Here is a 13,763-nt window from a genome sequence, read left to right as displayed (position 1 = left end):
ACCCAAATAGCAAAAGCAGACCCCATGAGGCTCAGACTACAGTCTACTTCCTGAGGTTTCCTGGGTATAAATTTGCATGGTATAGTCATAATAGCTTTTGAGCTTTTCCATATGCTTTTGACGCCGAGACTGGGACCCACAACTTTGCAGACACTGCGATGAAGTTAACATAATAGCTATACTATAAATAGTGTTTGTAACTACACACACACACCACACACACACACACACACACATTCTGTAAAAAAACAGACACTTTTTAAGATCCTTGGGTAAGATCCTTTGCTTTACTTCATTGAAGAAGAAAATTTGTTTTCTTCTGATACAATTATTTTATAGCTTCTCCATTTTTAAAAGATGTGAGAAACACTGAGAAGCAGAACTCCGACTGGTTTAGCCTCAGAGAGGTTGTGATGACCTCTTGCAACCACACAGCAGCTACTGTTGCCAGCGAGCGAGCCCTGCCCATCGTTTGGTGCCAGTTACTGTCAGGGAGCAGCCCCTCACATCCCGACCTCTTGCTTAAGGAGAGAATAGTTGAATCTGGAATATCATGATATTTCTTTCTCAACAACTGAACGTAATAAAAAGTTAATTTTCTAAGGAGTCCTGTCTTTCCGGAATGCTTCAAAGGGGCTCAAAATGCACGGAAGACTCTTACGACCCGTGTTCAGACATATTTGAGACAGTTCAAGAGCTTGACTTCGTAAGTCCCCACAGACCAACACCCATCACACTTGAGTCACCCGTAAAACAGTGTTATTCTTGTCCATCGACCCCGGCGCTGTAGAGATTTCACTGTCTATACCATGAGACATTCATTCCCTCTGATTCTGAAATGGACTAGAAAATACGTCGAGAATATTCCTGTAGGTTTGGAAATGACAGGTGTACCTGTGGTGACGTGTGTTTAACGCCAGCACCCGGGACTCTGACATGTCATTCACCTCGAAGGCCCCCCCACCCCCCAGCTCTGGAGTTAATATGTCTCCCAAGGAGCCCTGGCAGAGGGGATGCCAAGTGTGCTTGGGACTGGTTTTAAGGGACAGGTAGATCACAGCTGTAGATGTTCATTTTCAGCATCTGGGAGACAATCATTCTAAGCGAATGGGTCCAACTTTGAATCTCCTGACTTGAAAGAATAAACCCTCCTATAATTCTCACTTTAACTCTCCACCTGAAAACCAGTCCCTTTTACGTAAGCGAAACTGAACAATTGGTGAAATATTTTCTTGCTCATGGCTCTTGCCCCCTCCAGGACCCACCAGTCAGAGTGACACGGAACCGTGGGGCAAAGAGCTGCCCAGGTGGATTAAATTTTCCCAGGACACTAGCTAGTGTGCCTTGGATCGATTACCTCTTCTACTGCATTGAAGGTGCCATGTTTTCCTGAAACACTCAATTCCCAACACCTGGGTAAACAGCGACCTCCCAGGACTGGCTCACACACCAGGCCTCTCCCTAGGGCCAGCCTCATGTTTTGTCTTGTCCTCTATTCCCGCTTCACAAGTCATGAGTGTGTTCAAGGTAAGTACAGGATTATTCTAGTAGTTAACAGGCGACTGCTGTCGTGATCAATTCCCATGTTGATTTCATTTCATTGTAAAGATAAAACCCAATTTTGCTTAAGCACATTGATGTAATTTTTTTGGTATTATTTGACATGAAAAAAAAAAACAGCAAAATTGAGTGATAGATACAATATGAAACTTGTTGATGAATGAATTCAAATTTATTAAAAAAGGACCAACTGACTTAAATGTGAAGACTGATTTATTTTTTCTTCCTACTGTTGAAATGGTGTGATGACTTCAATACCAGGTCAATGATTTCCGTGCTGAAAGTAAAAAGAAATAAGCTCAAAGCTGACTGCGTGTGAAACCAATTGAGCCATGACTTGTGTTTTTAAATCATTATTCTGAACTTCAAAGGATAACTAGACACACGGAGATCCAGCTTGTCCCTGTTTTTAAATAAGTGTTTTAAGGAAGAAATTTTTTTTTTTAATTCTTACCCGAGGATATTTTCCCCTTTATCTTCAGATAGAGTGGGAAGAAGGGACAGAGAGAGAAACATCCATGTGAGAGGGACATATGGATTAATCACCTCTTGCACTACCCTGACCAGGGGGGCCAGGGACAAAGTGCAACCGAAATATGTGCTCTTGACCGGAATCGAACACGCAAATCTCTGGTCTGTGGGCCGATGCTCTAACCGCTGAGCCAAACCGGCCAGGGCCAAGAAAGACATTTTTTTATATTAAGAGATCAAGAAACTAATCACCTCTTAAACGGGTGGTATTGGTCATCACTCTCTAGTTCTTTATTACTAACAAACCATTTCCCATTTTTTCTCCATTGAGGATGTAATCAGTGATATTCTACAGATGGATGGATGGATGGACAGATGGATGATGGATGGGAGGATAGATGGACAGATGGATAATGGATGGATGGGCGGATGGATGAGTAGATGAATGTATCCATGGATGGATGGATGGATAGATGGATGGATGGACAGATGGATGATGGATGGGTGGGTGGATGGATGGGTAGATGAATGTATCTATGGATGGATGGGTGGGTGGATGGATGGATGGATGGATGACACCTCCAACCAGAGAGAACTTTACCTGTAGGTTCCCAGGGAGGCTGCTAACTCACCTGTAAACACTTTAAAAGGAGAGCTTCCCATCATCTTACAAAATGCTCTCGGCCAATTAGTATTTAATGAAGGTTTACCTTTAAATTTACTCACTCTAAGCCAAATAACATAAATTCTTTAGTCATTCTGTACAGGTCCTGTTTTCATTCATTTGTTTCAATATTTTTTTCCAATCCCTGGTCCACTGACCTTTGCTACGCCAGGCACATCACTGTGGAGACACTTCTCACCAACTTCATTATGCTAAAACAATATTCATTCAAATGACAAGTTTAAATGGCCAATAACTGCAAAAGAAGTTTTCAGATTTTGACTGTTTTTTTTTTTAAAAAAAGCTTGTTTTCAAAGTATTCTGCTTTTTGTTTGTATTTTTTCTTTATTGATTTTAGAGAGAGAAGTGAGAGGGAGAGAGAGAGAAACATCGGTGACCACCTCCTGCATGCCCCACACTAGGGATCTGCCCACAACCTGGGCATGTGTCCCAACCGAGAATCAAACCAGCGACCTCTTGGTGCATGAGTTGACACTCAACCACTGAGCCACACCAGCTGGACAGCATCCTGCTTTTGATTGAGAAGCCCTGACCAAGGATTGAACCCACAACCTTGGAGTATTAGGATGATGCTCCAGCCAATAGCTACCTGGCCAGGCCAGGTTTTAATATTTTATTAATGTTACTACTGTTACCGTTAACTTATCTTTCCTTCTATTTCCTGAAGCTTTTGTTATAGTTGCATAAAACCTTCAAAAACTTCTTTAGAAGTTTAAATTACAAATTTATCTTGAACTCCAGACTTATTGCCCCAGTGTTTATCTGACTTTCTTTGATGTAACATCAGACTGAATTTGTAAGGAGAAGCAGTAGACTTCTCTTTACAAATACTGCTTCTGGTCAGATCAAAAGTTCAGTGAAAATAGAGTTTTCTCGAGGGACGTAGAAAGGGTTTCTTCCAGCGAGACTGGAAAACCAGGAGAAATCAAAGGAAAGGGATCACGTGGTCTGGGCCACGCGGAAACTCCAGAAGAATGTTCTGAGCTCCAAACATAAGTCAGAGTTCTGGAGAGCAAAATGCAGTCATTAATTTATTTGGAAACATGGAGAAGTGTTTGTTTTATTTAACATTTTGGTTAAAAATAAAATTTTGTCGCCCGGCTGATGTAGTTCAGTGGTTGAGCATGACCCATACACCGAGAGGTCACCAGTGTGATTCCCGGTTGGGGCACATGCCCAGGTTGTGGGCCTGATCCCCAGTGAGAGGTGTGCAGGAGGCGGCCAATGGATGCTCCCTCTCCCTTTCTCTCTCTCTAAAATCAATAAAGAAAGAAAAAATAGAGAAAAATAAAAATAAAATGTTGTCATCTCAAAACCATGCCTATAGAAAGTCAGAAAACAAATCAGCAAAACTAAGAAAGTGATGTCTGGTTCTGCCACCCAGAGGGGACACTGTCTCCCCCAGGGAAGCCTCCAGGTCTCTTTCTTTGCAAATGTACATCTATCATTACAGTTTGACCAAAATGAAGTCATACTGTAAATGATCTTTTTAAGAGAACATTGTATATCTTGTATCTTGTAATGTCAAAAATTTTATCCTATGTACTATCAAATTTCCTTAACTGTCTGAAAAATATCTTCTACAGTTGTTTTTCCCCCAGATCAGGATCCAAGTCTGTGACTATGCATTGAACTTGGTGATGAAGGCGCTTACATCTCTTCTACTTTGGTACCAGACACACCCTGCCTTCTTTCTTTATTCATGACACAAACTTACAGAAAAATGTTTTTACAAGCTAAGTATCCTGAGAAAAATATTCAAGTTTCTAGGTTTGTCTGGTTACATCCTTTGTAGTCTTCCTCAATTTCCTTCCTACAAACTGGCAGCTAGATCTAAAAACGTGATAAATTCATAAAAAAAAAAAAAGATCTGCCAGCACTATTCAGTTCTGTTGTGAACCACATTCAAGGATTCAGGGCAGGGCATAAGGCTAGTGATGAGAAACTGACCTCTTAATACGGACGATAATAGTATGACCTTACCACGTGAAGTTAAGTTTTTTATCCCCTCATGCTCCCTAAAACTAGTGTATGTGGGATTATGGTAGCAGTATGCAAACACCCAGGCCCCATGAGCATGTGCTGCCATAATGATGATTTTTCTAATTCTATGGTTCCTTCCATTCCTTTCATTATTTTTTGATTTTAGAGAGACAAGAAGAGAGAGAAAGAGACACACATCGACTTATTGTTCCACTTACTTACATGTTCATTATTTGATTCTTGTATGTGCCTTAACCGGGGATCGAACCGGCAACCTTGGCCAGGGCTCCTTCCTATCATTATTTGTTGCTTTCTCCTGTACAAAGAGCTTTCTTCGTATCAACCAGGGTTATTTGTTCATCTCCCCAACAGTTGCTACTAGAAAAGTAAAATACAGATACTAATTTTCAAAGGAATAGTGTGAGTGTTTATTATTTTTCCTGGCACTCTCTTCTCTGAGTTCCATGAACCCATGTATGTCAGTGAATAAATATATTTCCAGCTACTAGAACAGGCTGCCTGCGTCCTTGTGATGTGACTTTATTAGTCTTCGAATGCTTCTTGTTCAACAGCACAAGATCCCAAGTTCACCTTGTTCCTTCCTGTATCCCTCGTACCTCCATTTCTCCAAGAAGCCCATGATTTATCCATCAATAACTGAAGGATGTCAGAGTTAGATTCCCTTGGGCTTTGATCAGATGGCGACTTTAATGCTAAATCAATAGAGAGTTAAAAGCTATTTCTGACCATTTCTATTGATTGAAGAGACCTCAAGTTTAAAAGGCTAAACGACTACTAGAATAAAGAGTATATCATTCAGAGAATCTCTTCATATTTATACATGGAAAATATAGGGCAAAAAAAAATCAATCGAATGAATTTTTAGGATTTTCCAGAATTATAAAAATTTGCTCAAGTAAATGTTAGCTATGAAGCCAGACTCCCACAACTGAGTGTTCGAGCCCATCTGTTACTGACAACATTCCTACCACATTCCAATTGATTTAATGAGAGTCAACTGGGTGATGGTACAACGGTACCGCCAGCTGGGCGTGAGGCACTGAAGAGGTATTCTCTGCAGGAAGGAATTGGCCATCAGGAGTGAATTAGCTGAACATTTCCTCCTGCCCCACAAGCTCCTCCATCCTGGCAGCAGATTCCATGCAATATTTGGGATATAGACTAAAAAAAAGTGCTGCTTATCTGAAATGCAAATGTTAACCGGGCATCCTGTATCTCAGCATCTGGCACCCCTACTCTCAAAGCTGGTCCTTCCCTGGGAGGAGGCAGTCAGGTCTCCCCTGAGCAAGAGTTGACTCCCTGCTTGACATTTACCTGTCTGCTGCTGAAGGCTTCATTGCTCACCTGGACCTCGGGTTGCACATTACTAGTTTTCTACAAGCTTTTTTTCTCCCACATACTTGCCAACCCCTGACCTTGTCACACTTTTGCTTTTTTGGCCAATCAGCAGCTGGGACAGTAAGGCCGAGATATTTTTTCAGATGCTTCTTAGCTGCTGGCCTGCTCACACGTTCTCATGTTGACCTTTGCAGGGTGTCTTGTTACAAGCCCGCCCTGTCGTTTTTCATGTAGATCGGACACCAATCTTACATGGGTTGTGCAAACTTATCTCCCAGGCAGTGTTCTTGTTTGTTTGTGTCCTCCCCCATATATGAGTGTTCACGTGGGTGGATTTCTCCTTTAGGTTTGGGGTGTTTTGTCCTGGTTTCAATCATGCAAAGCCATCCCTACGACAGATCTTTAAAAGCAGCATCTCCAAAGGTCTTGGGCTCCAGAACGCATCCAGCCTTGTAAACGCCAAATCCCGGCTGCAGTGTCCTCGGCCCTTAAACGTCGCGTTGGAAAATCTCGTCTAAAAAGGTCACCTTGGCGACAAACCCAGCACGGAGGCCTAGGGGCCCGGCTCACCACCCTCGCTCTGAGCCATTCAAACCTTTCTTTTCGGAAATCTCAGAGCGGGCCTTGGAACAGAGCTGTGGAAACCCGGGTGGGGGTGGGGTCGGCGCCCACGGGCCCGCGCTGGGTCTCAGGCTCGCTCTGCGCGGGCACCGGGCACAGAGCGCGGCGCAATCGCCGTGCAGAAAACTGCGCAGGAGCAGAAGGCACACGCAGCCCGGGGGCGGGGCCGGGCGGAAGGCGGAAGTGGAGAAGAGTGATTCAACTTGCTTCCCTTTTGTCACGCTGTCGTCGTCTCCCACATGGTCTAGCGGTTAGGATTCCTGGTTTTCACCCAGGCGGCCCGGGTTCGACTCCCGGTGTGGGAACGCCACAACCTTTTGTGGTTTTTTTTTTTTTTTTTGGTCTTTTTACAACTTGGTAAAAAATATTTACCAAGTCCATGCAGATCCTTCTTACCAAAAAGAACAGAAGGCGCCTTGTAATTGTTGAGAGCTGTTCGTTCCTTCCGGCGAATGGGGAGCGATTCTGAGTGATTAAGAAAGTATGCGTGTATCATCAGTATCGGTCCTTTTGCTCATCATACGAAATGTCACAGTAAATAATTAGAATTAATATTGAGTGGTGAAACTCTTTTTCTCCAGCTTTGCTGAAATATAATTGGCCCGGACCCTTGTGGAGGTTTCGGGTGTACAACGCGATGGATTGATGGACGTGTTTGGGGTCGCGCTGGGTTACCGCGCACCTCCATCGCCACAGGCGGTCATTCTTTCAGATAAAGGGATGTTTATGTCTGGCCGATTCACTGCTGTCCGTGCCTCTCACCAAGTGTTTGCAGCCTGAGGACGGAGAGGTGGTGAACGGAGGAAGGGGCACACCTGGGACCCGCTGGAAGGGGCACACCTGGGACCCGCTGGAAGGGGCGCACCTGGGACCCGCTGGAAGGGGCGCACCTGGGACCCGCTGGAAGGGGCGCACCTGGGACCGGCTGGAAGGGGCGCACCTGGGACTCGCTGGAAGGGGCGCACCTGGGACCCGCTGGAAGGGGCGCACCTGGGACCCGCTGGAAGGGGCGCACCTGGGACCCGCTGGAAGGGGCGCACCTGGGACCCGCTGGAAGGGGCGCACCTGGGACCCGCTGGAAGGGGCGCACCTAAGACCCGCTGGAAGGGGCACACCTGGGACCCGCTGGAAGGGGCGCACCTGGGACCCGCTGGAAGGGGCACACCTGGGACCCGCTGGAAGGGGCGCACCTGGGACCTGCTGGAAGGGGCGCACCTGGGACCTGCTGGAAGGGGCGCACCTGGGACCCGCTGGAAGGGGCGCACCTGGGACCCGCTGGAAGGGGCACACCTGGGACCCGCTGGAAGGGGCACACCTAAGACCTGCTGGAAGGGGCACACCTAGTACTTGCTGGAAGGGGCGCACCTGGGACCCGCTGGCATTTGAGTCCCGTGGGGAGGGTGCTCCCTGAAGCAGGAGTGACCAGGGCAGGCACAGGCCCCAACGGAGGTTTGCACAGGGGTGTAGACAGTGAGGGAATAACTAGGTCCATTCACCTCCTACCGCCCACAGACCACGACATGGGGAAGCCAGGTGGGGAATCAGCTTTCAGAGAAAACCACAGTGCAGTTAGCTTGAGGTTGGCACTCTTGGGACAAAATTCAAACTTTCAGATGCTGGGAGGGCCTTGAAATCTCATCTTCGAAGCCATTTCCAGGATGGGAAGAAACTAAAATGTTTCTTTTTATTTTATGTAGGCCTACATATGTCTACCTTGATTTATAAGCCTGGGGGAATAGTCATCTATGCCGATTTACAGTTGTGAGTACACGAAACACAGAGTTTATTCTTGTATTATTTATTAATTATTATATTATTGTCCACATGAATTGTAAACCTACTTTTCCCCACCCCTGTATATGTAATATATATACATCTGTGTGTGTGTGTAATGTTTTCATTTTACATAGCAGACTTCAAAACATTTACCCAAAAGTACCAACGGTAAAAACAATGCATGAAAAAATGTTTCTAAGGCGGTGACTTGGGATGCTACACAATTGCTCTTCTTTCCTGTGACTGTGGTATTTTTAGCTTCACGTTGATTCCCGCTGCTGGAGACAGCTGTTTCCACACCCGTGAGAGAGAACGCGAGCGAGAACCTATGGCACCTACATTTGTCATGCGACGGTGGACAGCCTCCCTCGGGCATCTTCTGTCGCAGAGAAGCCTGGGCGGCCAGTTGTCTGCGTCCGCGCATTCGTTATCCCGGCGCCGAATAAACAAGTCTTCCAGCAGGGCTTCTGATTTCCACCTTAGTCTATTATTCGGGAATAACATTCCTTACAAAGCTGCATTAATTAAAAGCAAGCCTCGCAAGAAACCTGTCACTTCAAGTGTCATTTGTCACAACAACCCGATGTTCTTTTCTTTCTGTCATTTTTAGAACTTTGGTTACCGTGGCAACCCATAGCAGCTTTTATATATAGCATCACTTATATGCAGTTGGTTTATTTCATTTATTTATTTATTTTTACCTTACGGAAGACAAGCTGTTTTTCTTCTTCTAACAAAGCGTGCAAGGTGGTGGAATAATCAGGCATAGCAATAAGTTGATCCACAAAGGAATATTACATGTTAAATAAGAAATTATGATCTTACATCTGCATATTCAAACACTCTGTTTAAAAAAAATAAATAAATAACATCTCTAAGAAGAAGCTAGTGCCAGTTTAATCTCTCAGGTACTGGCTCATTAGAAGTTGGTAGCCCTAGGATGTAATTAGTATTCCATAAAATAGCAGACAAAAAAAGCAACTGTGGATTCAAGGGAAATTCAGGCATGCGTCTTCAAGGGACACTCAGCTCAAGGCTGTCCCATCCCTTCCAGGTCCCAGAGGCTCGCTGACCCCACCCAGGTCTTTTCTGGGGTTCTCAGTGCTCCCCCACCCACCTGTTGCAGTAAGAGCAAAGCCTTCCTGGGCCAAACAGCTGGAGCCAAGGAGCTTTCTGCAGGGTACAGATGGCATTCTAGAAGATTCCAGAGTACCTGGCAAATAGGAAGAGACTGGAAAGGAAACACCAGAGGCAAAGACTGTGTGCGTGTGAACCTTTACAGCCCCCCACCCTGCACCCACGGCCTGCTCACCCTGTCCCCACAACCAGCCCACCCTGTCCCCACAGCCTCCCACCCTGTCCCCAAGACCAGCCCACCCTGTCCCCACGACCTGCCTACCCTGTCCCCACAACCAACCCACCCTGTCCCCATGACCTGCTCACCATCCCCATGGCCTGCTCACCCTGTCCCCACGACCTGCCCACCCTGTCCACACAACCAACCCACCCTGTCCCCACGACCTGCTCACCCTGTCCCCACGACCTGCTCACCCTGTCCCCATGACCAGCCCACCCTGTCCCCACGGCCTGCCTATCCTGTCCCCACAACCAACCCACCCTGTCCCCATGACCTGCTCACCCTGTTCCCACGACCTGCCCACCCTGTCCCCACGACCTGCCCACCCTGTCCCCACGACCTGCTCACCCTGTCCCCACGACCTGCCCACCCCCTGTCCCCATGACCTGCTCACCCTGTTCCCACAACCTGCCCACCCTGTCCCCACGGCCTGCCCACCCTGTCCCCACAACCAACCCACCCTGTCCCCACCGCCTGCCCACCCTGTCCCCACGGCCTGCCCACCCTGTCCCCACGGCCTGCCCACCCTGTCCCCACAACCAACCCACCCTGTCCCCACAACCAGCCTACCCTGTCCCCACGACCTGCCCACCCTGTCCCCACGACCTGCCCACCCTGCCCCCACGACCAGACCACTCTAGTAAACACCACTTACCCGAGCCAAATGGGTCAGGGCAAATTTTAAAACTCCCTGTCCCCGTCCCTAGATGAGAACGACCAGCCTTCCTGGGCACAGGCCACTAGAGCACACAACCTAGACTCCAAAGGAAGGGGCCCCAGGCTGGGAGCGCTCCTGGGCCCATGCGGGGTGGAGAGCCACAGGGCTGAGGCACCCAGGAGGCCGCTTCCTGCTGTGCTCCGTGCCCTCCCGTCTGCCACGCCCTCCATGGCCCGAGCTCCGCTCCTCCTTGGGGTCTTTCGGAGCACCAGTGAAATCTCAGGTTCCCCGTCCCACTTTCTCACCTTGGCCTCCCTGTCAGGCCAGTGAGGTGAGAATCAAAATAACCCTCCTGAATGGCTCTTTCTAGGATGCCAAGGTGCCACACGAGGGGCTATGAACGCCATACAGGGGTTCGAACCAAAGGGATCCGATGACTCAGGGAAATCCAAGCTCAGCAGGTCCAGGCAGAAGTCCTAATAGCCCTAGCCCCTGTTTGCTTCTCCTGGGCTCCCCATGGCACCACACAGCCCCCCTCTATATGCTGGAGACTCCCCTGCTCTCCTCTCTTAACCCACAGTCCCCTGGCCCAGCCCTGACCCCTCAAATCCAGCCCCTCCCACCTGGCCCTGGGCCCTAGTTCCCCATCTCTTCTGCTGAATCAAGGGCAGCCTGGGAGACCTCAGGCCACTATCATGGATCCTTCCAGAACCAGTCAAGGCAGCAGAAGTTGCTCTGGCCCTCAGACGACTTAGAGGACCCCAGGGGATGCTAAGATCCAGTGGAATGAGAGAGCTGAATTGATTGATGGCTTCTTGAGTCCGTGTTTCCAAACTGACTTGGTTTCTGTGACTTTCCATCCATCTCTAAGTCTTAGAAGCAGATAGAAGACACTTCTTCCTCGGGGCGAACAATATCTCCTTGGGCAGCTGTGCGCTGCGAATGTGCAACTATATTTCTTTACTACAAGGTGACCCTTCCAGTCCTTCTAGAAACGTGGCCATCCAGGTCCAGGACAGGCTGTGACTGTGCCCTTGCGTTATCCATTCTACCTGGAGATCGCAGAATCCACTTGGTGGTTGGTGACAAAGGCCCCTTGGGATTAGGGTGCCAGAGCACACTTTCCCTGCTCTGAATTTTCTCCTGACATCTGTAAGAGGGTGTTACAAAGGGTAACGACGCTGGAGGAGGTGGTATGTCCCGGGAGAGAGCGAGAGCAAGCTCAGGGACCAGGGTCTTTCTGAAGGACCTTCACCAGGTTCCCCAGCCTTTGTTACCTATCTAGTCATCATCCCTGATCGCTTACACAGAAAACACTGATTGCTGATCACGCACATGTATGGCTTATACATTCGGATCCGGTGTCAGCACCCCTCTGTGGTATTAACGCAGGGCTGCCCCTTCCCACCAGGACGCGTCTCCCTGAACGGCAGGTTCGGCAATGCTGCGGCGAACCGCCCCAGGATGGACCTGTGACCTTCGCGTGGAAGCTCCTGCAGCCGCCGGCAAGGCCACCGCATCTCCTCGACACCTGTCATGAAATTGTAATGACTTGACATTCAAGGGATGTGTCCACTCAACTGAGCCCGGCTGCGCCCTCGGGGCGCAGGGACGTGCCCCACAGAAAAGGCCAGAAAGAGCAGCTTTGCTCTCCCCCAGTAATCCCACGGCAGCTGCTGTTCACCCGCGTCTCCGGAACGACGGTGCGTGTAGCTGGCAGAGCTTCCGTCACCATGGAAACGCGCCACGAAGGTCCGGCCAGAAGGCGTCGTCTCGCCGTTGCCATGGGCGAGGCGGGGACGTGTCCGGCCGTGTGACTCCGCGTCTGCATCGCGCATCAAAGCGCGTGTGCGCTCTTTCGCATGCGACTCCAGTTACATTTTCTTTTGTCTGAATTCCAATTTCTGAGAACAGATGAATCTCCCAGAACATTATAAACACCGCACGCCAGCAGGGAATGGGATTGGTTCGTGCAAGCAAAGGGCAGGAAAGCGAAGTGCGCGTCTCGGTGATCCGTGGGGACCCGCGGCCGGGCAGGCACGTCCAGCGGGCATCGCGCTCCGGCCGCCTCCCTGGGCCGCACCGCAGCGCTAACTCCCGCTGGGCATCCCGTCTAGGGCCCTGCAGCAGACACAGCCCCAACCTTGACGAACTCACCGACCCTAAGACCCCCTTGAAACAAAACCATGGCCCAGGGAGGGCGCTGAAGGAGGCATCTCGCCTCCACCGTTCCCGACTCGCCGTCCACCCCAGCGCACGCCTGGACTGTGTGCGACTCCAGTGACACACCTGCCTGGAGGGACCCAGCCACGTCGTCTTCTTTCCCCTCCACGAGGGGACTCCAGGGCGCCAAGGCGCTGGGTAGCTTTTCAGAGGTTTGCAATCTGACATCTGCACATTGGCCATTGCATTTACACAGCGGTGCCCCAACTCGTCCCCCCGTGATAGAAAACCCGCCTCTGAAAAGCAACAGGAACATTTGGACTCTACTCCCAACCAAGTACCACCTCCGCCCTGAGCGCTGTCTATCCGGCTTGGGAGGCCGCAGAGCACGTCTGGAGGCCGAGCCTGGCTCAAGCGCTTAGCTCCTGATTGGAATGTCACAGCGCAGTACTTGGGACAACTCCAGGTCGCGTGGCCTTTCCAGCAAATGCGTTTTCCCAGCCAGGTCACCGTGTGTGGCTTCCTCTTGGCAACGTGCTTACGATTCGCTGCTGGTTGCCACTGAAAATACGTGCTGCAGGATTTATTTCGGGATATTCGGCAATGTCCTATGTCCCTGGGAACTGAATTTAACCCAGTAGCATACTCGATAGTCTCACCCGATTGTGTCCTTCCAAAGGAAAGAGGACGTTTCCATTCTTGGAGGAGAAACCAGTTCTTGGCTGTCTCCCCCTGATCCTCATACGAGGGTGCATAGGAACTCCAGCCACAGAAACACAGGCAGCGTTTAAAGGATAATATTTGAAAACATAAAGGTCTTTGAGGAGGACAGGTCATATTAACCACCCTCTTCTTTCTCCTTCGAGGTGGATTCTTAAAACTGAGCAAAAGGATAAGACAGACGATCCTTCTCCGGTCCCCTGTGCTCCAGCTTTGACAATGACCCAGAGTTTGCTCATCTTGCTTTTGGGCCACACCCGCCCTCAGTTTTGTTTGGTTTTGTGAGAGGTGGCTTGCTCCACAATTGTAAAGATCTGCCCTATCGGCCCATAAATGTTCAATTCAATATGTATCTCTGACTGGGGGGGTGACATGTTCTCTTACCAACCTAATCATGCCTACACGAACAG

General features: G+C 49.0%; 1 non-coding gene across 1 annotated transcript; it reads left to right on the top strand.

Annotated features, from left to right (window-relative positions):
• Positions 1–6,912: 6,912 nt before the first annotated feature.
• TRNAE-UUC lies at positions 6,913–6,984 on the top strand. Its single transcript has one exon. It is a non-coding gene; the product is annotated as a tRNA-Glu (tRNA).
• Positions 6,985–13,763: the final 6,779 nt, after the last annotated feature.

The sequence above is a fragment of the Molossus molossus genome, unplaced genomic scaffold, assembly GCF_014108415.1.
Source record: "Molossus molossus isolate mMolMol1 unplaced genomic scaffold, mMolMol1.p scaffold_m16_p_24, whole genome shotgun sequence".
Taxonomy (NCBI): Eukaryota; Metazoa; Chordata; class Mammalia; order Chiroptera; family Molossidae; genus Molossus; species Molossus molossus.
This window is presented reverse-complemented; position numbering and strand designations above follow the sequence as displayed.